We start from the raw sequence: 14,008 nt of genomic DNA, 5'->3' as shown, positions 1-14,008 counted from the left end.
CAGACTATTCCTTGCACTACTGAGAATTTAGCAACAGGTTAGCTTTATTATACTCTATTGTGGCATTTCTTTTCTTCTGGAATGTGACTGAATAAAGGAAATATTGAATAGGTTTTGAAAGATTTCCAAAATTCTACTTTTTCTTACCTTACTGTAGTATTAACAGCTTACAATCACGTGCAATGGTCAGAGCCACAAAAAGAAATATCACCCTTCATATTTTAAATCATAGACAGCTACTTGTTTTCATTAAGAATTACTGAGATGAAACACTGTGAAGTGAATCCAGTATCACTTACATACTTATGCATCTTGTTAATAGCATTCCTCTTCCAATGAAGCCCCAGTTGTCTTGTGAAAAATGAGTAGCAGGCATGAGATCCTAAGTCCTTATCAGCCACTAACTCATGCTAACCTGCAAGTGACCTTAGACAAATACATAAATCAACCCTCTTGCTCTTCAAGTGCTCAAATCTTCTCAGCCACTGCACTTACAAGAACCTTAAGTACACTCCAGAACAGGCTCTCACATACTGGGAAAACAACAGTTATCCCAACAGTTTAAACAATAAGAATTTATTAAAAAAAGAAATAATGCAGAGAAAGGTTAGGCTTCTACTCAGGTATGAAGCTGACTGCTGACTACTTAATTTTCCTCACTGTAAAACCTTAAACCCTCTCACATCTGGTAACTATCTACCATAAACTTGAGCCAAGATATTAAGATCAGCCACCATTAATGTTGAGCTTGAAATGGTAAAAAAGTAAGAAATCCTTTTCCTTTCCTTTCTTTCATAATGCATTTGAGACTGAATTTAAGCACATTATAAACAGTTTCAGAGCCATGCAAATAAGCATGCAGCCCTACAAAAAGCAAAGCATTGTATTACCATGTTCTGCAGCAGCCAGATATTTCACCATAATCTGTGTGACTTCATTTTATTGCTGTATTAATCGAGATTAACCAAATTCACCTGCAAAAGAAAATTAATATCTGAACCCTGTAGACTAAAGGAAAAAATCAGGTTTTAAAAATGGGGCATTCTTCATTTATGATTCAACAAAACAGGACATCATTGGAAAGTGGTGACGCCGGGCAAGGCTGTAAATGTAAATGGTCTTAACTGATTAACATACAGCACAAAGAATCCATTCTGGCAAAACAGAAACAACTGCTGGAGTGTGATTTACTGACCACATGTAAGCTTAATGAAACAAAATTAGTGTTCATTAAAATGAGTGTTTACTGAAAAATAAGCTGGTGAAAATGGTTTGGCAAGGGAAAGATCTTGGCTTGAAGAAGAAATTCTTGGTTTTCCACAGCAGACAAGTAAACAAAAATGTTAAGAACTTGGCTTTAGTATAAAGCTAGAAATATAGAATTATACATGAAATACTACATTCTGGTCATCATGTAAACACTGGTGTCACCATTACACAGGCAGGGGAGACAACTGTCTCGACTAAATGTATCTGATTGTGATGTTTGCATTACGAATAAGATTAAAACTATCTGCAACATAAGAACAATATTTTTAATTAATTGAACTTTTCAACTCAAAGAAAGAGCAGAAATCCTGGGACTATCGGTATGTACAATTATGGAAAACCCTTCATTCAGTAGATTAATACAGAAATTGCACCGCAGTAACATCAAACGAGTACCCACTCAGCCTGTACATCAGGTAAATACGACATCTGTTTTATGATGTCTATTCTGAATGTTCCCTACTTGAAGCTATAACTTTCAGTCTTTTGAAAACTTTTAACATCTATTAAATGAAGATTATTGGGTCATTAATGATACTGCATTAGGTCTTAAAGAGTACTTCAAAAAGTCAACTGCTAGTTGTCTTGCCAAGACCCACATGAAGAGATTCTAATGAAAAACGTAATGAGCTAAGCAGCCAACGGCTACGCATTCCTGGATGAGACCACTTCTTCATGCATAAGGCTATTTCTTTTTTTTAGAGAAATGGAGAATGTTTTATAGATTTAAGTTCAGATTTTGAAGCCAATTACTTGCTTCAGGGGTGAGCTGTTGGTGAGGTGATTGCTGTTCTACAATCACAGGACACGTTGGGTCTGATCCTCTATAGATGCTAGTTGAGACTGTTGAGACTGCTGAAACAACTATGTTTGCATTAAGCATTTAAGTGTTGCGATTGTACTAATACATTATATTTGGACTTCAAATACAGATGTCCTTTCTCTTTTTGGATCATCCACAGTGTGGTTTTCACAGATAATTGCTTGAAATAATCAGTTTTCTTATCAATCCCAGTCAATGTATTCTGTTGATGTTTGAATGTCTGTACAGTACATCCACATTCTCAAGTAAAGTATTTTTAAACAGAGAGTACTAAGTAGGCATGGATTGGTTACACAGATACAATGGTTCTTTAATTTAGTAATTAACAGCATTTAATAATTTTAAAGGCAGTTAAAAAGTCACTCCCTCAGTCTTGACAGATTCTCAAAAAAAACATTTTCACAAGAACATATAAACAAAAAAATGAGTATTTTCATAATATTATGATTCATGTTAGGGAGCTTTATTGCTCTCAGAAAGCTTTTTCTGTGTAGTTTCTGAGGTGCTACACTTATCATGGTGTCATTTGGCAACTGTGAATACACATCATCTGCTGACAAAGAGATAATCTTCCAAAGCTGATTTATTTGGAATTTTTAGCATCATACACAGAAACAGAACTCTGTTTGAATATACAATAAGGGGCATGAAACCAAAACTATCATTCTCATTAGTCAATCATAATAATGTGCCTAATGTTACATCTTAGAATTACTGACTGGTTGGTAATTTTTATATGATACTGTTTATTTTAAAATGCACAATGATTTATGCAGATTAAAAATCTAACATATCTGAAAGCACATTGTTGTACAAAAGTCTTAGACATCATTGACACAACCACAATTTACAGGGGTATTCTGAGCTTAAACAATTTACTGAAAGTTTTCACTGGCGTTTCTACTGTGACGTCAACATTCACTGTTATTACTGAAAGTTAGTTTGAGTGAGAAGAAACCAAACTTGTCATCCAGCCATTCAGTGTGCTCTAGATTTGTACTATAGATTGGAAGGTTGTGGTTTTGAATCCCAGGTGTGGTAAAGCTGTTGTAACTTTGAACGAGGTACTACGCTCATATTGATGCATGGCTGTGTACATGAGTATTAGTGGACAAAAGTGAAACTTAAAAAATGTCAGACAGATCATTTATGTTGAGCAAATCTTCAGAAATTGTGATTACAGCAAATCAAGGTAAATTATATATGAGCACAGTGTTGTAGTGGCTTATCCATCACAGTTGGCAATAAAATATGTTACTTGTCATTAACTTCATTTGTTTCTCTCTACATAATTTTGTACTACAAAATACATAATACAAAACTCATAAATCTTAGCATGAAACAAGATGGCTACAGACATATTCTGCAAACACAGACCTATTCAAGGTATACAAAAGGCATTACAGTATATGAAGAATAAAATGTCATAAAGTATTACTACAAGTTTTGTATGTCTTTGTGTTATTCTATCCTAAATATGTTCTTGAATTTATATTAAATGTTCTTTACGTTTCAATAAAACTCCTTCCACAAGATTGAAATGTTGTTTAACAAACCAGCTAAACTTTTTACAATTGTACATCATATGTAATGCAACAGACTGTTTTATGGAACTACATGACTTTTACATCAGGATATGAACCCTGTTGTTTAATTAGAGGAGTAACTAAACCTACAGTATTAGCATCTTAAAATGTGTGTACAGCGCAGACAAAAAGATAAGAAATACTGTGACACAGAACTGTAAAATGTGTTGGGTTAATCAAATTTAGATAAAAGACATGAAAATCTATAGAAGAACAATATTTGAAAATGTCCTTAATTAAGATCATGTTCATGTGTTATTCAATTTCAATACAAGACAAACTGTATGACTTTTAGACTTACAGCCTTTAAATGTGTTTAGCTCTGTTGATGATAATCTTACAATTCAAAAAACATCACAGGCAAAAAGCAGTCTTAAACCACATTTCGTCTGAACCTGCAAATAATGCATGGATAAAATGTTAAAAACATAGTTAAAGATAAAAGTTATGGATGAAATGTAAACATATTCCCTTTCCCCTAAATTAAATACTGTCATATTGTTAACTGTATAACAGTTGTAGTGATATTGTATAGTGAATCAAACTATATTTGAGAAAAATAATTACAGAAACAATGAATGAAAATTCACCTGAAAAAATGTGCAACACTTTATATACAAACACATTAGATTTCAAAAATAGCTTTAAACTCAATTCTCACCTCCTTAACTTCTTCAGCTCTTTGTCTTTCCCCAGACAGATCCCTAGTAGTCATTTCTTGTGAGAACCAGCACTGACAGTACAAGCAAGACGGGCAATAATCAGTTACTGTAAATAAAACCTCCTTAAAAGTCATCATTAAAAGCGGTGTTCCTTCGTTATTATCTGCAGACAGAAAACCAGCTTCTTCTGCCAGAAGTCTACATGCTGTGCAGTAGATGAAATTATTTTTACAGTGCCAGTCCTATAACAATTTTGGTTCACCTCAAATATTTCTGCATGAACTCAGAACTCTGTAATGATCATCAAGATATAAATGTGAGAACAAAAGTACTTCCTACTCCATGCTAAAAGGTAATTTGAGAGGGTGTTTTAGCTACTTCCTAGCAACCGGAACAAACACAAGAGCATTTTCAAATCAGACAATGAGCATCTGTGTTAGCATCTAGCATGCTTAAAGAAAAGCAACCACTTGTTACAACTGTAGATATGAATCATTCCAAAACTAACCGTGCCTTTGAAGTGTGTGTCTTAAAGTGCTCTACAAAGAACACATTTTTCAACTTCCAGAGCAAAAGAATTAACTGCTGCTTCTTTGATAGAGGGGCAGCAAAGGGGGTAAAAAAGATTCACATTTGCCAGTTTGTGTAAGACAGAGACACAAGTGATTCTAAACAGCCACAAAAAGGCTGCAACCAAAGGAATGGACCTTAACATCAATCAGGTTTTGAAGGATAAATACATTTTCTGTGGCTGCATTTTGGAGTTCTCACCCATCAGACAATGAAAGTGCACTACTAGTACAGACTGCACGCTGTTGACTTAACATTACATAGGAGAGAAAACAACAGAAGAAGAATATCTGCTGCCCCCTGGGTATCCTCCCAGCTGCTCACGCTTACTCCACTAACTCTGTGAGCCTAATGCACAGCCCTCACCTTCCCAACCAGGAGCCAGAACCATTCCGTCTGTGGCCAAAGTGGCCCAGGCACCAGAGACTCAATCCTTCTTCCTCAGTGCCCTGGATTCCTGCTTCCATTAGGCAGCTGATCTGCTCAACACCGGCTCGGCTCCACCTAATCCTCCTGCTCCTCCTCTTCCCTGCAAGAACTCTACCCTCGTCCTTTCTCTTCACACCTCGCCCACACCTCTGCCCTCTCTCTGGTTGTCTCAGAAATAGTTTGAGACCTATTCGAACTATATCGAAGGTACTATAAAACTATATGCAGATACCTTCCTGCCCGCAGCAGATACTCTGCCCAGCTCCTGCTCCTTACCCCCTACGTCCAGCTTGGGCCATTGTGAGACTGCATTGATGGAAACAATATGGCCAGCAGCCATATTACCCTGCAACTCACAACTGGAAACCCACTGAAGCTAAGCAGGTGCCTTGTCAGTACCTAGATGGGAAGAGGTGTTAATGGGGCCAGCAGGGGGCGCTCACCCTGTGGTCCGTGTAGGTCCTAATGCCCCTGTCACTATACTGTAAAAAGGCGCCATCTTTCAGATGAGAGATAAAACCGAGGTCCTGTCTCTCTGTGGTCATTAAAAATCCCAGGGCGTTTCTCCAAAAAAGAAGGGGTGTAACCTCGGCATCCTGGTCAAATTTCCCATTGGCCCTTACCAATCATGGCCTCCTAATAATCCCCCTCTATGAATTGGCTTCATCAATCTGCTCTCCTCCCCACTGATAGCTGATGTGTGGTGAGCGTTCTGGTGCACTATGGCTGCCATCGCATCTTCCAGGTGGATGCTGCACATTGGTGGTGGTGGAGGGGAGTCCCCATTACCTGTAAAGCGCTTTGAGTGGAGTGTCCAGAAAAGTGCTATATAAATGTAAGGATTTAATTATTTTTTATTATTAACTCTTCTCCTGTTCATCAGGATGCCACTCGACCACTGATGCTTGCTATCCCTGCTCCCTTTCCCATTCTGCCCTTTGCTCACTTCTGAATTAGCTCACTAATGCACCTGTACACATTCTGGTTTAACACGCAGCATCATTGATCCCTCCATTTCATAACTTTCCTGCTCCCATTTTCCAATGCACTATGCAACTATTGTCCATATTAGACCCATTTAAAGCAGCAGGACGAAACATTTATCTTCTTTCACTTACAAGTTCCACTCAATGCTCCATTTCTTAGATAACTTTTTCTCACTGATGAGAAAATTCTCATGCATTGAGTGGAACAGAGAAATTTTGAAAAGAGAAGAAAGGAAACACAACATTTTGGCTGTGGAAGTTTACTTGTTTCTAGTACAGGTTTCATTTTGCACACCACTTACAAAATCAGTTTTAAAAAATTATGTTACTATTGCAATAACAATACAACATCGGAACAAAATGCACTGCTACCATCCTGTATGCTTATACTGTACTTTGAAGCAACATTAGGATTTTGTAAATAAAAGTAAATTAACCTTGTCCACTTCCATTTCTGCTAGATATTTCCTGAATGTAACTCACATACAGGGGTAGATTTATTATGCACATATATCATTGACTGTATTTTTGCCTGATTAATATGAATTTGATTTTCTTCCTTATCACAATTTTAATTAAATCGGAAAACTCAGAATAAACAGTGGGATGCAAGTGGAAATTGTGTGGAAGCTCATTTAAAAACAAAGAACAGGTGTCACTACTTTATCCAGAGGGTTGTGAGAGTACAGAACAAGTTATCCAGCCATGCTGTTGAACAACACTCTGGCTTCTTACAAAAACAGGGCCAGATGAGATCATCAGATCAATTAGCTATTACCAAATGGGCTAGATGGACGAAATGGCCTTCTGTTGTTTGTAACCATTCCTATATTTGTATAATGAAAGATCAGAAAAGACATAATTTTCCACTTCACTTCATTAATTAATTTTCCAATTTCCATTATGAAAATTTTCATCTTCCACTGATAACCTGTCAAAATGCCGACATGACTGAAAACTGATTCTCATCTTTTCAGATCTGCCCTTTAGATTATTTTCATCATTTTTCATCACGGTTATCTTTCCCTATTTAATATTCTAATGTTCTATAGTAATTTATTTACTGAAATGTGTGAAAAGATGATAATAATAGGATAATAATTTACAGGATTAGATATGTGCTCTTTGCAAGAATTTCAAACTTAACTTAGTTTGATTAAGTAACATGAAAGGAAGGATGTTTCATTGTAAATGAAATAATAAAGAGGCAACACAAATTCAGTAATAATAAGAAAACAGCATGAAACATAGATGATTTGGTTAAACAATGCTTCCCATTTACTGGATAAAAGATATAGTATGGAAAGTGAGTAAAATTATTTCATTTTGAGTATTACAATCTTGAGACGCGTTCACACCTGAACAATTCTATTGTTAAACCTCTTAAACTACTTAAATAAACCTACTTATTAAAGTTAACAGCTCCTGGTTGTGTGATCCAAACCAAGCAGCTGTGTAAAAAAGGTTCCCATATGTAGCCATGATTGTTTTCTTTCACAAGTTAATCATACCAAAAACCTGTCAGTTCTTTGCTTTTGACAGTCACTATCAATATATAAACAACAGTTTCACTTATTAACGATTAAGATCTAAAGCTGTCTAATCTGTACTTATTATTAAGTGTGACATACTGTAGAATACACAGGTGGGGTCACAAAAATATAATAGACATACTGTAGCATTTGCACAGACGCAGGGATCTTAAAAACAAATGCATTTTCCATATTTCTCAGGATTACACTATTAATACCTTTCTAACATTCCAATTGATAGTAACTGGCATTTCGTAGAGAATATTGAACAGCAAAATGTTTCGTATTTCACAGCTATCCTCATGCCTAATCTCTGAAGAATAGAGTAGACTTAGCGTTAATTTATTAACTGTGTTTGCATGGTGCTTCTCATACCAAGTTACCAAAGAACTTATTTATGGGAGAGGACCCACTTCATCCACCACTGAAGTACACTGGATGATGGACGGTAGCCATTATTAGCTAGCACTCCTACACACTACATATAAAACTATGCCCTTCACAAAATTTTATATGTGAAACTTGTTTTAACACAAGGCTCATTGAGGAATAAGAATAACTGATACCTGCAATTCACAGAAAACCTGGCTACCCTTATACGGTAAATATTTCCCACTGCTTTTAGGAACAAAGGCCAAATGGGGAATAAGTAATTTGAAGAGTTCCTTTCTGACACTAAAATAAAAATCACTGTATTACCACAAAACAGTCTTTAGTCAAAACAATATTTTAGTCATAATTCCTTTAAAAAAGTTCAAGTCATAAAATAGTCAATTTGTTAAACCTCTGTGGTGTTGGACCTTTTAAAACATGTCCTGTACTCCTGCTTGCCTTGAACTCCATAAACAATGGTTTTTCAAACCCATTTTCCCTTTCACACAATATTACTTGCAAATTCAGAAAACAACCATTGCCCTGCGAAGAATGCAAGCATTTCCTGTGGAAACTGTATGTTTGCCAACATTGTGTGCTTTACCAAAAAACATGGCATATCACAAAGGACAAAGTAGCTTTTTTAGATTACCACCTGGCCATGAGATCATCGCTGGTCGGTGGATAAAAATAGTCTTTACATTTTGCAATATTCTGAAGAGTGCAAACAAGATAATGTACCTCAAAAAACTGCTTAGCTGGCAGAAGCTGCACTGATTTTTTCTAAGCTAAAAAAACCTTATAACTGCACAAGGTCTGCATTTACAAAGACTTTAACAGGCAACAAATTCAACAAAAAATGTGTTAAAACACAAAGATTTAAGGACGGATTTGGTAAGAAAAAAAGCATGGTGGCACAGTGTTTAGCATTGCTGCCTGGCTACACTGGGGCCCTATACTCAATTCCAGACCTGGGTTGCTATCTGTGTAGTGTTTGTATGTTGTCCCTGTGTTTGTGTGGGTTTCCTCCCAGTGTTATAGTTTCCTTCCACAGTCCAAAAAGCTACTGGTACAGTAGGTTAACTGGCTTCTGGGAAAATTATCCCTGGTGTGAGTGTGTCTGTGATTTGATTGTGATTTTTATGCTCACCTAATAACCAAACTTTATTACATCTTCACAAATCCGTCTGAAATCCAGCTATACAGAGAATCTAGTTTTGCAAAATTATTGGTAATTGTTAAATGGATAAAATAAATTTCTCCATCCTCTACAATGGCAACTCGTTAACAGTTTTAATTCAAGCTGTATTTATTTTTCCAGGTTATCACCGTATTGATTAAAAAAATAACACTGCAGATATCTAATAGCCTGACACATACTATACTAATTATATTTATTCCACAGCAATAGGACATACTGTATTAGGAAGAACCTATTTAGAGTCTTATTAAAAAGTGCCACTCTCTTCCACATCTGTAACACTAAATATGCACATCCTTCATTCCTTAGCTTACCAACTACACTTTAATTGTTCTACTGAACTATGGTTTTTCAAAGATGAACATGTAAGAAGGTTTCATGACTGAATACAATGGATCTTTTGTTGTGACTCATCATGATCTCAAAACTGTTCCTACTTGCTTGTACAAGGCAGCAGTCTGTCTGGTGTCCCATTCGTAAAATCAACCGTGGTGAAACCATGCGTTTAATTGTATCATGCATGTTTACTTTATTCTCTTTTAAAATTACAGAAGATATAAACTGTTTGATTCTGGGTTGCTAGTTTTACCTTGATTTTAACTGTATGGTAATAAACACGGTCATAATTATAAGCCAACAGTGGATAAAAAGTCCATACTGATCAGCATTTATTGTTAGTAGCGTCAGCCACTGAAATAATGTAAACAGTAGTAATTCCTCTACCAACCTATTCTGTTAGTAACTGTTTTTACTATAGCAGTTGTTCATCTGGTGACAGGAAGACCAACTGCATTTATGAGTAAAATTCTGTCAAAGGCCAACACAGGTAATAATTTCAAGCATTCTGTTCTTCTTGTCTGTGGTGCAGAGCTTCCATCTGCTAACTCCATTGTGTTTAAACGTGTATTGATTTTTTTCAGTCGTCACAGCATATGTGTCAAACTGCCACTGTACATGATGAGCACATATTGTGTGGAATGCAGAGCTAACTCTTATCACACTCAAACCCCCCACCACCCCAATTTTCCACTGTCGTTTTAATCTAAGAAAAGCTTACATGCTGATTTGGCAATGAAATGTAATTTAAATTGAATGATTTCGTAATGAAAGTTAAGATGCTTTATGTATTCCCATTTTCGTTAAAGCCATTTCCACATACAACTGCTATTCCGTGACAACACTACACGCATATGATTCACAGCTCAGAGGAAACAAAGCAGTTACAGGCAAGCACATAACGATCTACTTTTTTACCAAAAAAAAAACTATCACCGAAAAACATAATACAACTTCGATACTTCAAGATAAGAAATGTTGTGACCAAATAAACGCTATTCCTTTTTCTTTGATTCACAATACTGCATCTCCATTTCCACACTAACACCAGTTTACACTGATCATCCGAGCAATCTTGAGAAATGACGGAGGGGTTTCTCCAATCAAACTCGTTTGTATTGAAAAATAAGACTTCTAGCCATAAATAAGGGGCTAAGGGCGGTGTTTCTCCCTGTTCAAGATTGTTAGAACTGAAGCGCATAACTCCACGTTTTAAACATAAAAGGGAAATAATAGTAATAATAGTAAGAGTAATCACATGTTAAATACGAATATACAATATAAAGTAAAAGTTATAATAACGCCCCGTACATAAAAAAGAAAAACGCATTTCTATAGTCTTCAGTTTCGAAGACCTTTTGTGTTTTCAATGCCTTAAGAACTATAATGAATACTATGCTATACAGTACATTCACTAGAAGCTGGTCTTTTCAGACGTCAGAAGAGTAAGGCGTTCATTTGTTTTATCTTTACCTTTTATAAAGCAGCTGATCCTAGGTTTTCCAGTTGTTCTCGATGCGGATTATATTCGCCTCCGCCACTGTCCCCCAACGCCGCTGGTGAACTAGTGCACAGTAACAGTACAGGATTTGGGACTGTGAGCTCAGTGTCAGCTCTGCTTAGTTTTCCTCTTCTTACCGGAAACAGAGCTCTCGGATACCCCAATCTTGGATAATGAAGGAAATGCGGTTTCCTTGTGCAGTGTTTTCTCAGTCAGTACGGTCCGTTAGGAATTCCTGCTGTACAAATGAGCTTGACGGTATTGCTTAAGAGCTTTAATTTAACTGAGTGAAAAAAAAGTACAGATATAAATATCTACAAATTTGTATTTCTTATTGCGTAAAAGGCATGCACAGTCAGCAGATATTAGACAGTTAATGCTGGAAGAACCTAAAGATTTAAAACACAATTGTTTTGAGCAACCGAAAAAGGAAAACCGCTAGATATTTTTGCCGTATAAAGGTTGCCTGTAGAAACACTTACTACATTTCCGTTTTGAACATTAACGAATTAATATAATTATTATTGATTAATGAAAAATAATATCCAAATAATTAAGTTACATTGGTATATCTATGACTTTAGGAGAGAAAATACAAATGGTACACTTTCTCCATGGCTATGGTGTATCCATCCATCCATTTTCTATCCTGGCACACGGTGAGATACAGTACATCCTGGATGGGATGCGAGTCCATAAAAAACACATACAGTACATACACACTCACACTGGAGACAATTTTCCCAGAAGTCTCTTAATCTACCAGTATGTCTTTGGACTGTAAGAGGAAACCATAGCACTCAGAGAGAACCCATGCAAACATGGAGTGAACATAAAAACTCAACACAGATAGCATCACTGGTCCAGAATTGAATCCATTGGCCACGTCCTACAAGGCAGCAAAGCTAACCGCTGCACTATCATGATGCCCATATCTGACTGTAGAGAAATATAACAAGGCTGCTTTACAGGAATTTTCTTTGAAATCATATCATAAATATGGCAAAATAAGTGTCTAAGTACTTCAGACTTTACTCTGCTATCATTGCTACAATTTATTTTTCTGTTTCTAGTGTTGACGTCTATAGTTCACAGGGTCTCATTATTACAACTGATTGAAAGTTGTAAGTAGAAAAATTAAGAATAGTAGAATATGCTATCTTTTTTAGTTTATGAACCTTTAAAGAGAACAAAAAAAGGCCACCAGTTTAGAACAAGCATGTGTCCCAGTAGAGGAGAGCAATAATTCAATTGAAGCACTGAGTGTAGAACTCACAATCCCCTCATTTTAAAATGTGTTTATGTCAGGTCCAATTTGGTAGGTCTTCACTTGTCAGTAAAAGTGTACAGTTTCAGACCATTGGGAAATTGCACAGTAAATTCATTTTTGTCAATGAAAATAACAGATAGGAAACGTGATTCTGATTTTACACTAGGGGTACATTAATCTTGCCCTGTTCCACATGTACATCAAAATTGTAGGGAAAGACTCAATGGGTACATAGCACAACATCCTCTTGGGAGGAAAGTTGGTGGCTAGCATAGTAACACTGACTACCTTGTAAAAAATGAAAACAATTCAAAATACCTCAAATCTTCAGGAAGGACATTTCACCATTTCTTAAAATGTTACCTGATAATATAGGTTTCTGACCATCATCATTTGAACAGTAGGTACTTTTTCTAAAATTGCACAGTGTGCATTTTAAAATCCTTCCAATTATGTGCTTAGGTAACACATATTGTAGGTACATGTATGTTATCAAAAAAGTTCCAATATACTTGTAACAATAGCCTGTTACTGTAGAGAAATGTTTATACTTGCTTTAAAACAAAATAATTAATAGTACTCCCTTATTTGTTATATATACAGCATATATTTGCTCTCTAAGAGTGAAATTAAAACATTTACATTGAAGATTTCTGAAGAATAACTGAAGGTTCTTCATACAACATCAAAAAATGGCCTGAAACAAGTTTCATAACACCATAAAAATTTCTGGACTTTCACTTTTCACGACTTTCAAATTAATAGCTTTCTAAAATAAAAAAAAAGCTTAATAGTGCGATAAAATATAAAATCCCTATTAAAACCTAATCTTGTCCCCAGGATCAGCATTTTGCTCTCAGTTATTAATGAAGAAAGTGCCCCATATAGATGTACTGTAGCAATGAATTTTATCATTAACTTTGTGGCACCCTGCTGGTGTTATTGGGTAAAGTGCTGTACATCTGGGATCAGTTTACCAACAGAACATTTACATGAATAACCATTCTTAGTACTGACCATTCTGACCTGTCCAGCTGATGAATACCACAGCTAATGACACATAAAATAATGCTCAGTAGGATAAGTATATGATACTAGTTTAGCTATACACAGCAAAATTCTGGTTAACTAGGTCCTTTGTTATTCATGCTAGTCAGTTTGGATGTACAGGAATAGTGAAAGAGGGACAAAGACAGCACAGGTTCTGTATTATTTAGCTGAGCCATTTTCTATAACATTTTTATTGTTTCTATTAGTCTTGATTTGACAGAGCCCTATAATATTACTTGGATTTCTGCACATGTGAAATCATTGGATGAGATACTACTGTATATCACTGTACATTATAAATCATTATGGTACTGTAGATATTCATTTTGGTACAGTGCAGAGAATAGACAAGTAGCAAATGTGTGAAAGGTGAAAAACAAATTTATGTTAGGAACCCTTTTAGCATGTCAACCATAGCTAG

At 35.9% G+C, this 14,008-nt stretch overlaps 1 protein-coding gene across 2 annotated transcripts in view; it reads right to left on the bottom strand.

The window, feature by feature from the left end:
* sncaip (synuclein, alpha interacting protein) overlaps nt 1-11,411 on the bottom strand; it is a 52,425-nt gene extending 41,014 nt beyond the window's left edge. For both annotated transcript variants that reach the window (XM_088911466.1, XM_088911467.1), the window contains exon 1: nt 11,240-11,411. The gene's annotated coding sequence lies outside the window, so the exon portion shown is untranslated. The remainder of the gene's footprint in view (nt 1-11,239) is intronic.
* Between the last annotated feature and the right edge of the window lie 2,597 nt (nt 11,412-14,008).

This window comes from Atractosteus spatula, chromosome 3 (genome assembly GCF_055471065.1).
Source record: "Atractosteus spatula isolate fAtrSpa1 chromosome 3, fAtrSpa1.hap1, whole genome shotgun sequence".
In the NCBI taxonomy this organism is placed as follows: domain Eukaryota; kingdom Metazoa; phylum Chordata; class Actinopteri; order Semionotiformes; family Lepisosteidae; genus Atractosteus; species Atractosteus spatula.
The sequence above is the reverse complement of the archived record's forward strand: the minus strand, read 5'-3'. Positions and strand labels throughout refer to the sequence as shown.